Consider the following 14,362-nt stretch of genomic DNA (forward strand, 5'->3'; position numbering starts at 1 on the left):
GGTATAATTTTTGGAATAGACATAACAACCGAGTAATGAATTAAAGTACTGGAAGTTAGAAAAGTGGAACCTAGAAATCTGAGCCTGAAAGTTTGCGGTGAGGGCGCGTGCGCACTTGGAATAACCCTTGGGTGGGCGCGGTGCGCAATCAAAAATGTTGATATCAATTTAATACGAGTGCGGTGCGCACTAAGTTTGGTCTTGTGTGAGGCGCGTGCGCGCTCTGAGATGCAGCAATGTGTTTGGGGTTTTCAGTTATGAACCTACATGCTTAGAGATTGATTTTATAGTGTTTGGTTGCTAAGTTTAAGGCCGGATTGTTGCTAAAATAAAAGATGTGAAAAAAACATATATTTAGAATAGTTTCGTACATATGAATTCTATTTCAGTTTTTGGAATTTCTATATATGATTAGCTTCCGAAATTCCCTAAAATTTTGACATTTCACAAAATTTAAAGTTCCTAATTACATTATGGATCCCAAATTGATGAAACAAGGCCCATGGGTTGCATATAATGGGTTTATTTATTAGATTAGTTTCTAAAATTTTGCGAAACTTTGAAATTCCTCCAAATATCAGGTGCCTAATTACATTGTGGTCCCAATTAATTTCAACAAGGCCCAAGGGTTGTTATATTTTGGCCTAAACCTGATAGAAATGTGATTTAAGACATGCAATTTCATAAGTTCACATATATTAAAATATACAACCCCCAAACAATTTGAGAGGGGGGTTCATGACATTGATAAATTAAATTATCTAAACATGTTGAATATCAACAGAAAAACTATATGGTAAAGAATATGTGATTAATCATGCATTAAATTTAACAATACATGCATATATAAATAATCACATAAACAAATAAATACTAACTACTTAACTAAAAATGAAATTAACAATTAATTAAACTAAAGTGTTTAATTTAAAATAAGTACGAAAATTAAATAGTTATTACAAAACAAAAATAATTATAAATCAAATTCATCACAACAAATCAAATATAAATAAATTATCCCTGGGAAGAAAAAGGTCCAGAACCATCAACAGGATGACGACGATGATGCTCATGTCTAGAATCAGAAGAAGAAGGCGAACCTCCTGGTTGGGGTAAACGTCTCAAGACTTCGGCCTGAGAAGCTGCATGCGCCTCTTCCATATTCTCTATAGAATTAAGCATGTCGGCATGGTTATCAGCTATGGTGCGAATGTTATGCTCTAAGCTGCGGTGATCACGTTGAATGGAACCCTGACGCCTCTGTATCGATTCACAGAGCGAAGTTAGGTTTTGTTGATGATCATAAAGCGTGCGCATCCCGCTATGGAGTAGTGAAAACCGTGCAATATCAGAAGTAGCACGATCCATAGCATTCTTAGCAAAACAAATTGGATATTCATCCTCATCTAAACCATCAGCTCTCTCTTCAGGCAGTGTCCAATTCCTTTGGACACAACCACTATACGCCTTTGCTTTTGAGTGAAGCCTAATATGAGTCCTATGTGACTCAGGCACGCAACCCCAAGATAACATAATCTTGGTAACTAAAACAAGTACGGTGCAGTACTTAGGCCTACAGCCATAAGCTCATCACATATAAAATCAATGAGGCAAAAACCATACATCATGTTCTGCAGTACCCAAAGAATGTGCAGAAATGACAAGCTGATCTCACTCGGCTTTGAAGTTCTACAAACATTCTTTCCTAGCCACTGCGTCACAGCCACCTGGTTAATCCTCAGTGACTGCTGCCTGGCACAGTGAGAACGATCATTGTATCGACCCTCAAGCAGCGTCTCTAGCATCAGCTGATGCACTCCAGTCAACTGGGATATCTGTAAGGTCAGGGTGACCTGTTTAGCGGGTATCCCAGTGATGATAGCCAGCAAATCATGAGTCACATCTCGGTGAACTCCGTCCAAATCCACAAACATCCTCCATGAAGGAAGTATCCTCTTATTCCGATAAAACTTCAATACCAAATCCTCATGGTAATACTCCTTAGTAGAGTACCACATTCTATCCCACCCTCTAGAACGCATCCCCGTACCGTAGAATGGATGGAATATCTCCGCGTTAAATGCGGATCCCGACATGATTTTTTTTGGTCGGGCCATTGGTAGGTTGGATTTTGAATATGGGTAGGGGTTTAAGTAGGGGATGATGGTGGGAAGGTGCTATAAAAATTTGGACAAGGTCTGTTTTGAAGGAGGCGCGGGGCGCGGTTGGATTCAGTTTTGAGTAGGCGTGATGCGTGCTTGGATCGATTTAGGTTAGGTTTAATTTTGTTTGAGAAGATGAAGTGAATAGGCCGATGTTGGATCTTAAATGGGATAGTCGGTGGGGTGTAAATATCATGGGTTGGGTGGAAAAATGAATTTTGGCCCAAGCCCAAATCTTTTCAATAATACCCATCATGTCCTGCTGCCTCGTAAACTTAAAACTAATTAAGATTCCTGATTCGTTAGCAGTCCGATTTTTGCGAATGAGTTGTGAAAATGATCAACATGAAGAATGTTGTCTAATGATCTAGGAAAAACTCAAATCCAACTGTGGGTGACATATGAAATGGTGGAAGAACGCCTCAAAATGCGTAAATGTCATAAGTTATGAGGGTGAAGAGAAATCTAGAATACTAGATTGTGTCACACGAATCTGAACGACTTAAAGCAACATAAACAAAGATAAGAAGTTGAGAGAACAAGGTAGGGTGATTACCCACCCCTAAACAAAATTTTAGAATAGAATGGAAAAAAAATTGTTGTGGTGAAAAAGAAGGTCTTTTAAAGTCAGATACCTTAGACTTTCTAATCTATCTAATATTTATGTGTTTTATATTTTCTAATTTTTATGAAAATGATTTTTGAAAAATACAAGAATAAAGCAAGTAAAAATGTAAATCACTCCATAGAGAAACACTACTAAAAAAGAAACGAGAGAAATTGCAAGAAAGGAATGCGTGAATTACATGAACGTGGACTAAGGATCCGACACTTACAACCACACACTTCAAAATGAGGGTCCAATTACCTTAATGGAGTACTCCCAAAATATAGAATATGGCTAGGAAGTACACCAAGTATAGAGGTCAATCCTTATAAATAGGGTATTGTATAAGGGTTTCTTCTACAGTGGGCAAACGAAATTCGTGGAAATGTTCTTAAGCATTGGCTATTTACTTGAAAGGTACTGTTGTCTTTGAGATTTACCAAAGTAATTACTCCTTGAAGAGTGACATCAGTAACCAGAAAAGGTCCGGACTAACGTGTTTTTAATTTTCTAGGAAAAATATGCAAACGTGAGTTATATAACAAAACTTTTTAACCAAGAACAAACTCTTTACGCAAAATATGTTTATCATGAATACGTTTCATGTTAGCTTTATAATCCTTCGCTAAATCATAAGAATCGCTACGGATTTCTTCAAGCTCATTTAATTGTAATTTGCGCTTGACACCAGCGGCGTTAATGTTGAAATTTAAACTTTTAATAGCCCATAGGGCACGGTATTTCAACTCAACAGGCAAGTGACAAGGTTTACCAAAAACTAAGCGGTAAGGGGGCATACCAATAGGTGTTTTAAAAGCTGTTCTATATGCCCATAAAACATCTGTTAGGCATCTAGACCAGTCTTTCCTATCAGGATTAACTGTCATTTCTAAAATCATTTTAATTTCTCTATTGGGCACTTCTACTTGACCACTAGTTTGAGGATGATACAGAGTCACCACCTTATGGGCAACTCCATATTTCTTGACTAAAGCTTTAATAACTCTATTACAAAAATGTTTTCCTTCATCGCTAATGATGGCTAGGAACGTCGAAACGTGAGAAGATATACTCCTTCATAAACAAAACTATAGTTTTATGATTATTATTACGACAAGCCATGGTTTCAATCCATTTAGAAACGTAGTCTACAGCTACAATAATATAAATGAAACCATACGAAACAAGAAACGGGCCCATAAAATCTATACCCCAGACATAAAAAATCTCCATTATAAGAATGGGATTTAAGAGCATCATATTACGTTGAGTAATACGGCCAAATTATTGACATCTAATGCATGCTTTACAGTGTGCATGGGCATCTTGAAACAGGGTCGGCCAATAAAAACCACATTGAAGAACTTTAGCGGCAGTTTTCTTTCCACTAAAATGACTCCCGCATGATTGTTCATGGCAGAAGGATAAGACTTCATTATGCTCCCACTGGGGAATGCAACGACGAATTATCTGATCTGCACAATATTTAAAAAGGTAGGGTTCATCCCAGTAGTAAAACTTAACTTTTGCCTAAAATTTCTTGCGTTCATTCCTGGTCCATATATTATGAATGATCTCAGATACTAAAAAATTTACTATGTCTGCATACCAAGGTGTAGAAAAAATTGAATAAAGATGCTCATCTGGAAAAGAGTCAGATATCGATTCAGAATCACTGCCGTCCTCATTAGTTAACCTAGATAAATTATCTACAACTACATTTTCATCTCCTTTTTTATCCTTAATTTCTAAGGTAAATTCAGTTAGGAGAAGAATCCAACAGATCAATCTCTGCTTAGCATCCTTCTTCGTGAGAAGGTACCTAAGAGCGACATGGTTTGTATAGATGATGGTCGTGGAACTAAGTAGGGACAGAACTTATCTAAGGTATAAACAACGGCTAGAAATTCCTTTTCAGTAGTAGTAGTGTATAGTAATTGCATTGAGCATCATTTAAGGTTTTACTAGCATAAAAAATAATTGTGGATTTATTATCTAACTTCTATCCTAGCACAGCACCAACAACATCACACATAAGTTCAAAAGGTTTTGACCAGTCTGGTGGTTGTATGATAGGTGCAAAGGTTAAAGCGGCTTTCAAAGTTTCAAAAACTTGTTTGCAGTCATGATTAAAATAAAAAAAATGACATCTTTTAAAAGCAATTGTGTTAAAGGCTTACCTATTTTTGAAAAATCTTTTATGAAACATCTGTAGAAACCTGCATGGCCTAGAAAGGCCCTAATCTCACAGACAGTCTGTGGTATAGGCAGAGACGATATTTGATCTATTTTAGCTTTATCTACTTCTATTCCATTTTTAGAAATTATGTGGCCTAAAACTATGCCTTTAGTGACCATAAAATGACATTTTTTCCAGTTTAAGACTAAGTTCTTTTCCTGACACCGTTTCAAAACTTTAGAAAGATTTGAAAGACAATCTTCAAAGGAATGACCATGAATGGAAAAATCATCCATAAATACTTCCATGAATTTCTCCACCATGTCACTAAAAATATGCAGCATACAATGCTGGAAAGTACCAGGTGCATTAAAAAGGCCAAAGGCTTTTATATGCATACGTACCGAAGGGACATGTGAATGTAGTCTTCTCTTGGTCATCAGGATCAATAATAATCTGGAAATAGCTAGAGTAGCCGTCTAAAAAACAATAGTAAGCATGGCCGGCTAGACGTTCAAGCATTTGGTTGACAAAGGGTAAAGAAAAGTGATCCTTACGTGTCATAGCATTAAGCTTCCTATAATCAATACAAATTTGCCACGTTATAGGAATTCGAGTGGAAACTAACTCTCCATCGGCATTATGAATGATTGTAACACCGGATTTCTTAGGGACTACATGAATTGGGCTTACCCATTCACTATCTGAAATGGGGTATATAATGCCAGCATCGAGTAATCTCAAAACTTCTGCTCTAACTACCTCTTTCATGGCAAGGTTCAAACAACGTTGTGGCTCACGGGAGGTTTTCGCATTATCCTCCAAATGTATGCGATGTTTGCATATGCTAGGGTCAATACCTTTAATATCGTCTAAAGGCCAACCAATCGCAGAATGATGTTCACAAATAACCTTAATCAAATTTGCCTCTTCAGTAGCAGATAACTGAGATGAGATAATAATCGGGGGAGTTCCATCCGGATCATGATGAATGTATTTTAACTCAGCGGGAAGAGGTTTAAGCTCAGGGGTGGGAGGAGTAGGAATGAGAGAATCAGGAGGGTGTTCCTCCTCTAAAACGCAGATTTGTTCAGGAATGAGTTCTTCAAACTCAGGAGCTATATCATGGATAGGAGTAGATTCTAAGAGGGAATGTACTTCTTGGATGTAAGAATCCTCAGTACTACCAAAGGAAAGAAGTTGGTGCATCTGATTATCTAGAAAAATCTTGTTAAAATAATCTTGAGTGAGACTCTCTATCATGCTAATTTTGCCATCTATAGTCGTGTCTGGTGTCTGTTGCATCATTTTAAAAACATTTACCTCAACAGCAAGATTTCCAAAGGAAATACACATTGAACCATCGCGGCAATTAATGAAGACATTGGCAGTTACCTAGAAAGGAAGCCCTAAGATGATAAGAACAGAGTCATAGGTGACTTCTGTGTCTACAATGACAAAATTGGCTGGATAATAGAAGTCTTGTACTTTAACAAGAATATTTTCAACTACGCCCTTAGGATACTTAATCGAACGATCGGCTAACTGCAAAGTCATTTTAGTCGGTTTTAGATCGTGCATACCTAGTTGTTTATAAAGGTAAAATGAGAGTAAGTTAACACTCGCCCCTAGATCTAGAAGAGCATTTGTTATGAAAGTATCACCTAAGGTGCATTATACAGTGGGACAACTAGGGTCCTTGTACTTAATGATTCAGTTGTGCTCAGATAAATAGGGAAATTGTTCTGTTAAGAAGGCTTCTTTAGGTATGTTTGTTTTCCTCTTTATGGTGCACAAATCTTTAAGAAGCTTAGCGTGTGTTGGAAGACATTTTATAGCTTCGAGGAAAGGTAGGTTTATAGTTAATTTTTTGAAAACTTCCCTAATCTCGTCAAAATTATCGTCATTCTTTAGCATAGCTAGTCTCTGGGGAAACGGTGGTTTTTCTCTATATTTAGCATAAGGGTCAATATAAGTATTGCCCTTTTCTTTAACTGTTGTTGGTTTCCCCTTAGGTTAAGGTTTAATTGGTACTTCAATAGTTGTAGGATCTTCAGTTTCAACTATATATGGTATCTAGTAAGTTTTCTTTATCTTGTTGTGGGGATTCCTCATGCATTATTACTTTGTTGTCAACCACTTTCCCTGAACGGAAAGTAGTTACGGCCTTTAGTTCTCCTTGTATTATATTTTCATTACTAGAACTACCATTTAATTCAAAGGCTATGTTTGTTGATTTTGGATTAGGTACATGTTGACCAGGAAACATGCCTTTTTGTTGTGGTTTTTCTTGGGCTAACTGTTGGATGGATTATTGGATGGCTAGTAATATCTGTTGTTGAGTTTGCATTTATGCATCAAATCTATCAGTCTGGGAAGGTTGAGTTGCCACGGGTTGTGTAACAGGAACTATCTCACATTGATTATTAATGGGTGGATTTTGATAGTTGTTATTAATTGGGACTAAACTTTTATTAGTATTATTATAATTATCTTTCCCTTGTCCTTGCCTTGGTTGATATTGATTGTAGTTATTGGTGGACCTAACGTTTTGATTATTAAAACTTGGAGGTGCTACTTGTTGGTGATTATTACGCCAACTAAAATTAGGATTTTGTCTTTAAGGTGCGTTAGGTATATAATTAAAAGTACAGACATCTTCTGGCTATGATTGTGGTTGTTCATAAGCAAGAGGACAATAATGATCGGAATGTTCAAAACTATAACAGAAATTACAGCAAAGAGAGTTTATATTCATGACGGGAGTTGGTTTTTCTTCTTGTTTTTTAACAGAAAGGGCATCTACCTTACGAGTTAGGGATTCAATTAAAGTTTTAAGTTCAAGATCTTGTTTAATCTCAAACATACTGGCTGCCTTAGTTGTAGAAGAAGGAATGGAGCAGGAGTAATCGTTACCTCCTCAGTTGTTACTTTTCTTTGATTGATTATCTAGAAAATTATAAGCATCTGTGGCTCCTTTACCTAGGAAATTATCTCCATTCATGATATCTAAAGTCTCTTTATGATGTTGGGATAGGCCTTTATAGAAGACACGAACTAGTGTGTCTTTACCAAGATTATGATGTGGACATTCTACTAGAAGATCAGTGAAATGATTTGAAGCCTCAGAAAAGGATTCTTGAGGCTTTTGGCTAAATAAATGAATATGTGACAGCATTTCATCAGTCTTCTGTGGCGGGTAAAATTGTTCTATAAATAATTCTACTAGTTTTTCCTATGTGTCGACAGAGTTCGGCTTTTGTGTTATTAGCCAAGCAGCTGCTTTGTCAGCTAGGGTGAAAGAAAACACCCTGAACTTTATTTGTTCAGGTCTTACGTTATGATGATGAAATGTAGTAAGAACTTGTTGTATCCTACGTAAGTGTTAATAAGATTTCTCATGGTCTAAACCATGAAAAACAGGTAGCAGATTAAATACATTAGGGGGGATTCTAAAATCTCCCGTAGTATCTGCAAGAATTATACAGGACTCAGGTCCATCGTTTAAAGCCTTATAGAAATCAGAGAGAAGTCTCTCTGCTATTTCTTCACCCATTGCTACAAATGTACTGTTCGTGGGTGTAGGTGATGTGTGTGTGGTGATTGGTGAATTTCTAGATAGGCGATTATTTCTGCGTTTATGATAAATGTAACGCCCGTATTTAACATAGGTAATTATTTATTAATTTATTTATTTATTTATTTATTTAAAATGGGTTGGATTGGATTTGGGATCCGTGGGCCTGATTTCTGGGCCCGAGTTTGTGTTGGGCTTGGGTTTCAAACCCAAGTATATAATCACATTGTTCTAGAGAATAAGGTTCCTAGAGAATAAAAAAAATAATAAAAATGGAGGCAGAGATAAAAGCTGGATTGCTGGAGGGTGGAGCGCGACGGTTCGAACGATGAAGGATTCGTCGGGTTTTAATACAGGTGAGTAGATAGTTTTTCTATTTCACAAAATCCTGAGTTTTACTGGTATACAGACAAAATTCTACTGTCAAATGTTTCCGTTCATTTTCTGTTTGTTCGGCTATGGTTATTCGGCTAGATAATGTTAGTGTAGCTTTTGTCAAAATATATAACTGTTGAAGCTTGGAGAAACCGTTAATGGCGGCAAGCCAAAACCAAACGGTTGTCCCGTAAATGCGGTTTGGTAATTGTTTCAGATATTATTTGAAACTGTTTGTGTATTCCTCTCATCCGGATATCGCTATCGCGGATAATCGAGAGCCTTTAGATTGTCGAACTGGGAACTGTGGATTAGGGGTATTTTGTGGGTTGAAATTGGTTGAGTGATGTCGGGGCTGTTCAAGCTCTATTGATGCTCTGTAAAAGAGTTAATGGCGGCTGGAGAAAACCGCCAGCAAATATTTAGTTGAACTGTTTTGGTTGTTGCGTTTTCGAATGGAGTGTTGGTTGTTGAGGTATGTTTAAAGGTTAGATTTGTTTGGTTATTGTTGGATTATGATGGAGTGTTGGAGAGTGGGGGCAGTGAAGCTTTGAGGGAGGCGTTAATGGCGTCGCCCCAGCAAGAGAACGAACTACTCATGTTTGTGATGTTTGAACTTTTTTGATGTTGAATTGTTGGTTGTTGAGGTTTGAGTGATTATTGAATTGGGTGGGGGTTGCCGGAGGTTGTATAAGCGTCGATGGCAACGCGTTGGTTCGCTAGTGAGGGGGAGATGAAATCGAGTTTTTCATGTATTAAAAGTGTGGGGTTTTTCTTTAGGAGTCCAACCGCTTGGTTGGAATGGGTAGGCGATTGGAACTTGATGGTGGCCGATTTTGGTGGCTGGTGTGGTGCTGGATCTGTTGGAGGGAGAAGAAAGAGAATGCTATTCGGTGCTCCCGGACGCATTCTATTTTCTATACACCTGTTAGCTGTTGGGCCTTGGGCCGGTTTTCGGTTTTTGGGCTATTTTGGTTTTGTTTTGGGCCGGTTTAGATTAAGTTGGTTGGGCCAAAAACTAACTAGATTTCTTGGGCCAGTTTCATTAGTGTGTTGGGCCAGTTTTGATTAAGTGTTGGGCCATTTTCAGTTTAGTCTTTGGGCCCAAGATTAGTTTAGTTTGTTATGGGGCCAGTTTCATTTTAGTGGTTTGTGGGCCGAACCAATTAAGGTTTTGGGCCAGTTTAAGTTTCATTTTCTGTTAGCTTGGGTCGAACCCAATTAGCTTTCTTTGGAACGGTTTTTCTGTTTTTGTTTTGGGCTTGGTCCATATGTTTTAAAGTGGGTCAGGTTGATTCACTAGGCCAGTTTAGAATTTTGGGTTCTAAGGTTTGGGTTTGGCCAGTTGGGTCCGAACCATTACCTTAGTCATGAGTCCATGAGCCATGTACATTGACCTTAGCCATGAACCATGGCTATGACCCTGAACCTGTCGAACATGGAAACGACAGTTTGACTTTGACCATTGACTGTTGACTTTGACCTTTGACCATTGACTATGGAATGTTGACTTTTTCCAGTTTTTCATATATTTAAGAATATGGACAAATATAGTAATAAAATATTGTCGAAAATTATATAACGTTGTTTGTCATTATCTAATTAAGATTTGACGTGAGTAGTGTGTAAAACATATATATATTGGGCTTTGATTGTGGACTGTGGACTGTTTAATTGTGCTACATTTTATGTTGTAAATTGTATGGACAAATCAAATGCTAAAATGCTGTGGAAGCTTGTATAAATTTGGTTGTCATTATCTAATTAAAATTTGATGTTGATATTGTGACATTATATAATATGTTGGGATATATATATTAAAGGCAATAGTTTTGGAGAAATAAATGTATAGACACTCTATTATTTTATCTATGAGGTAGTATAGTATGTGTGGATATTTTCCCACGAGATTATGGCTTAGTGCAATAATATATTGGCACGTGAAAGAATGAAAGTGGTTATGAGATATAATTGAGATATTTCTAAATATTGTGGCTTAGTGCAATAATGTATTTGACATGCACGTGATATAGTGGAATTATTATGAGTCATAAATGGATGACATTTGAATAAATTACGTAACGAAAATCCTAGAACCTAGCTACCACAACTCATGTGATTTGGCCCTTCTGGCGTTTCAATGAATCTGAATGGCTTTCGGGCGTAAGTAATGTGATTGGCCCTTCTGGCGTTTCAGTGAATCTGAATGGCCTTCGGGCGTAAGTAATGTGATTAGCCTTTCTGGCGTTTCAGTGAATCTGAATGGCCCTTCTGGCGTAGCCGAATAGTGGCTTGATTATTCCGTTCGCAAAATAGAACGAGACGCGCGATATTTTATGCCGAATAGTGGCAGTACTTGCATAATGGCTTCCGTGTGAGGGTTACCTGGTGTGCGGCATCCCGCTCAGGGTAGTTACGGACGGAGTGGTTCATTATGTAAGGGGAGGCATGTGGATGTACATGTTCGACGTTGGGAAGCGATTGTGGTAGCCAGGGAAACTAGGTAAGACATAGATACGACGTGATTTTAGGGACACACAAAGAAAGCCGTAAATAATATAATTATGGTAATATGTTGGTTAACTATATATCTTTAAATATATGATTGTATATGGCTTTGCGTATGTGGGTCAAACTAATTACTTGGGCGCGAGACGACCCACTCTGAATTGAGCATAAAATGCGATGCGATATATATAATATGCTTGGTTGGTTATTTGTTTAGTTCGAACCTAAAACCTCGATAGAGGAACTACATGCCTTATTTAGTATGAGTATAGTTTGTTGTGTGGTTAGTGGGAAGTTAAAGGCCTCATTGGGAGGAACTACACCGCCTTAATTATTGTACTTAAGTATGTTGTATTAGTTGTTAGAAGTTAAAGCTTCGTGGGAGGAACTAACGGCCTTATGGATTGTGTATATATATGTATAATTATATGTTGTATTTTAGAGCTACTTACACCAAATTTTTATAATGTCAACCCGATTTGCATGTTTGCTTATCGGGTGTGTTCATTAAATGAACATAGTTGATAAGTCTTGACAGGTTTAGTGTTGAAGAAGATTGGTTGCTGCTTGTGGTTTGCGTTAACGTCGCATTTCAAGATAGGTTTTGTTTTCCTTTGAGGTGATATAGATTTTCAGTTGAGATAAGGTTATTTGCATTTTCATTTGTTAATTTTTGTAATGAAGAGGACTTTGGTTTAAGTTTAAATTTTTTATTGGTTTTTAAATTATCCGCATATTTAAACTGTTTAAGGGTTTTTGGGAGTTGAGAGTGCGTCACACCTCGAAGATCGAAGAGTCGGGAACAAATAATATTTTTCCGAATTCTGTCGAAATTCGGGGTGTGACAATAAACATATATAGCAAGTTTATGCGTACTAGATCTTAATCTCATGCAAGTTTTAAATCTAATAGGCAAGTCCTAACGAGCATGCAAAAATAGCCTGATTATTACTAGAAATAGAATCCTCTGACAGTAAATTCGAGGATGTATAGAGGTGTTGCCTGGAGCTTCCTTGCTACGTGGATAAATAGCATCTTCAACAGCCTTGAAGCACGTCTACGTTACTTGAACAATTATATGAGTACTGGTTCGGGTACATGGTGTGGATTGTGAAGTCCTGTAAAAAGATTAACCTTATTAGTTTTTAAATTTTTAAGAATTAGAAAAAGGTTTTTTACTATGGGCTTCGTGTTGGGCCTGGATGTCAAGCCTATAAAACGGGCTTTGGTAGTGGGTGGGTTTATTAATTTAACTATGATTAATTAATTAATTTTTTTGGGTATTTTTCTATCAAACCAACGGCCAGGTCGCTTAGGAATTTGAGGGAGGTTGTCCATGCGTGCACGTTCCTTAATTAGATAACCCCAAATTCTGTTAGTTTGCTAGACACCGTTTCGAATGAAGAAAAATAATTTTTAAAATTTTGTAATTTTTAGCATACAAGTACTGTACTGTGCTCTTGCGATTATTTTGGAAATAATATTTAAAAATTAATTTAAGCTAATTAACTTAACCTAGGGTGCGTGCACGCTTAGAATCTAATTATATTGGGCACGAGTCGTGCTTGAGATGTAGAAGGTGGGTCTCGCTCAGTGAAGGCAAATTTAGGGCTCGCGCGCACTCGTGACTTGAAACTAGGGTTTCAAATTTTTAGGGTCAGGTCACGGGAGGGCAGGGAGTTGGCTGAGCAACTCGTATGCTCTCGAACAGTAGCAGAAAAATTCAAAAAAGTACGAACAGTGTTTTAGTGTGTTTTGTGAATAGTGAAAATAGTGTTTTGTAATCTAAATACACATAATGTAAACGAACTAGATGGCAAGTGGCGCCATTGATAATAAATTATTTAAAATGGATTGATGAACAGTATATATATATATATATATATATATATATATATATGATGTCATGAATAGTAAATTATGGTGGAAAAACAGTAGATAAAACTCATCAAAATCATGTGATATATAGAATAGTAGTCGTGTTCGCCAAACTCTAATTGTACACTACTTGGATATGAATCTAGATTGCAAATATGCTTCACTAATAAGAGTCAAAATAGTAGATATAATGTGAAAACAGTAAATTTAGAGAATGAATAAAGAAATTAGAAGTGGTTTAATCCGCCACGCGATTCGATTGACTATTAGTTAGTATCGAATCGCTTATATTGATCCCTAGTGAAGACCAAGTCCTCTCGGATCAAGGTTCCACTAGCATGAGAGTATAGCTCCACCACAAATCTCTTTGGTGGTGGCTCTATACTCTAGTTCTCCGTTATGAGCTCTATCTCTAGTTACTCATAGCGAAGAACTTGAAGTTCTTATTTGCAAAACAGTAAATACTTATTATTAAGCATCCTCATATGGCTTTATAAACCTCCTCTAATGGAGGTTTAGCCTTGTTTCATTGAAATCATATTAACTAAATAAACTAAAGACATAATTGAAAAGACAAATTAAATGAATAACTAAAGCTTTTATTGATGGGAATTAATGGTGGCTACAATTGCTAACCCTAATGAAAATAAAACGAAACTAAACTAAAATTAACTAAATAGGGGAGCTAGAAGAGTTAAGGAAGGATATCAGAAGTGTTTAGCCTTAACCCTCTTTATATAGGAGAGGGTTAGGGTTACATTTTCATGCATGGGCAAAAAAGGGGGAGTTTGGACCTCTAAAGTGAGCTCAAAGTCCATTAGGTTAAGTCTAAAATGGCCACAGCTGTTAGAAATTACTTCTGTGCTCTTTTTGTCCACTTTTATAGTTCTGATTGGGACAAGATTGGGTCCATTGGAAATCTGATTCTGAGCCGATCGTTTTGACATAAAGTAGGCCCAATTCCAAGGCCCGAGTCCAGAGATACGGCCTGTTGAAGTTCTGTTGACTTTTCTGTCTTTTTTCTACCTGGATTGACTTTGACTTCCCAGCTTTGACTGGGATTGAAAAATGCTTTT

Source organism: Coptis chinensis, chromosome 9, assembly GCF_015680905.1.
Source record: "Coptis chinensis isolate HL-2020 chromosome 9, ASM1568090v1, whole genome shotgun sequence".
Classification (NCBI taxonomy): Eukaryota; Viridiplantae; Streptophyta; class Magnoliopsida; order Ranunculales; family Ranunculaceae; genus Coptis; species Coptis chinensis.